The sequence below is a fragment of the Cucurbita pepo genome, unplaced genomic scaffold, assembly GCF_002806865.2.
Source record: "Cucurbita pepo subsp. pepo cultivar mu-cu-16 unplaced genomic scaffold, ASM280686v2 Cp4.1_scaffold003129, whole genome shotgun sequence".
Lineage (NCBI taxonomy): Eukaryota > Viridiplantae > Streptophyta > Magnoliopsida > Cucurbitales > Cucurbitaceae > Cucurbita > Cucurbita pepo.
Window position 1 is genome coordinate 1 of NW_019649146.1, and position 1289 is coordinate 1289.

The 1289-nt window shown below is 27.7% G+C and overlaps 1 long non-coding RNA gene across 1 annotated transcript; it reads left to right on the plus strand.

Moving 5' to 3' along the window:
* Positions 1-672: 672 nt before the first annotated feature.
* On the plus strand, positions 673-1030 carry LOC111786868. Its single transcript, XR_002813838.1, has 3 exons — positions 673-724; positions 809-877; positions 964-1030. It is a non-coding gene; the product is annotated as an uncharacterized LOC111786868 (long non-coding RNA).
* Positions 1031-1289: the final 259 nt, after the last annotated feature.

Below are 1289 nucleotides of genomic sequence, written 5' to 3' on the forward strand. Positions count from 1 at the left end.
TTCTTTTAATTTACTCTTTAATTTTTTTTTAAATAACATTATTATTTTTTAATCAACAATTTAATCCCTAAAATTTGTGTAATAAAAAAGAAATTATGTTCAAACTCTTTCATTTATGGTTATGATAATTCATCTATATTTATATAAATAAAGATTAAGTCAAATATTCTTTAATTTTTTAGGTTGTTTTGTAATTTTTTTTTTATATAAAAATTGTATTAAAAATAGAAATTATCTATTAAAATTTTATTTGAAATTAACATTTTTATAATATATATATAAATAAAATAAAAATTCTTGTGGAAAACTTGATCTCTGCTCCCTGTTAAAATAAATGAGAAATTTTATAAAATAATTTTCATATTGAATATCAGACATAGATATAGTTCTTTTTATGCAAAATATGTTAAATGGGTAAAGTTAGGATCACGGTGGGTAAAGTTAGGATCACGGCAGTAGGCGGGTGTAGCGGATTTGATCATCATCAGCTTATAGCGATCCAAAACATTTGACGTAATAGTCCAAACTCATCACTTGCTGATAGTATCTGCTTTGACTCATTATGTATAAGCGTCGGTCTAACGGTTTTAAAACGCATGTATGGTTTCAAATTTTGTAAGAACTTGAAAACTATTTGTTTCGTGTTGAACAGAAGTGAAGCTATTGTCATCAGTAAAGCACGAGAACTTGGCAGCTCTGGTGGGATATTGCGAAGAAACTACAGGTTAGAGCTTAAAAAAAAGAGTGAATTTTGATGATTTATGAAGAGAAATGTTTTTAAAAGGTGAAAATCATGTGTTCTTGGCAGGGAGTGGAGGAGAGAGAATATTGGTTTATGAATATGTACCAAATGGATCACTTCTACATTACATAATTGGTAAATTTTTAATTAATTAATTAATATTTCAATCTCGTTCTTCATTTGTAAAATATTTTGGTCGAGTTTATTGTGGCTTTGCATAGGCCATGAAGGAAGAAGCTTGAGTTGGAGACAACGAGTTAACATAGCTATTGGAGCTGCCAAAGGTATGTCATTTCTCGTCATTGATATCTATTTCATTTATTTAGGATACGACATTGGACGTCTCCTTCTATTACTTTCTCAAATGATTGTGTTTCTTTAAGAGGGAGAGATTCGAACATCTGATCTTTTAGTTGAAAATACGTTAGTAGATTCATTTATTTAAAACAGGTTGAACATATTAAAATAAAATTATTAGAAACAAAACTAATCTTCTTCCAAAAAAGAGATAAATAATTTTTTTTGTTTTGTTTTTGTTTTGGGGAAG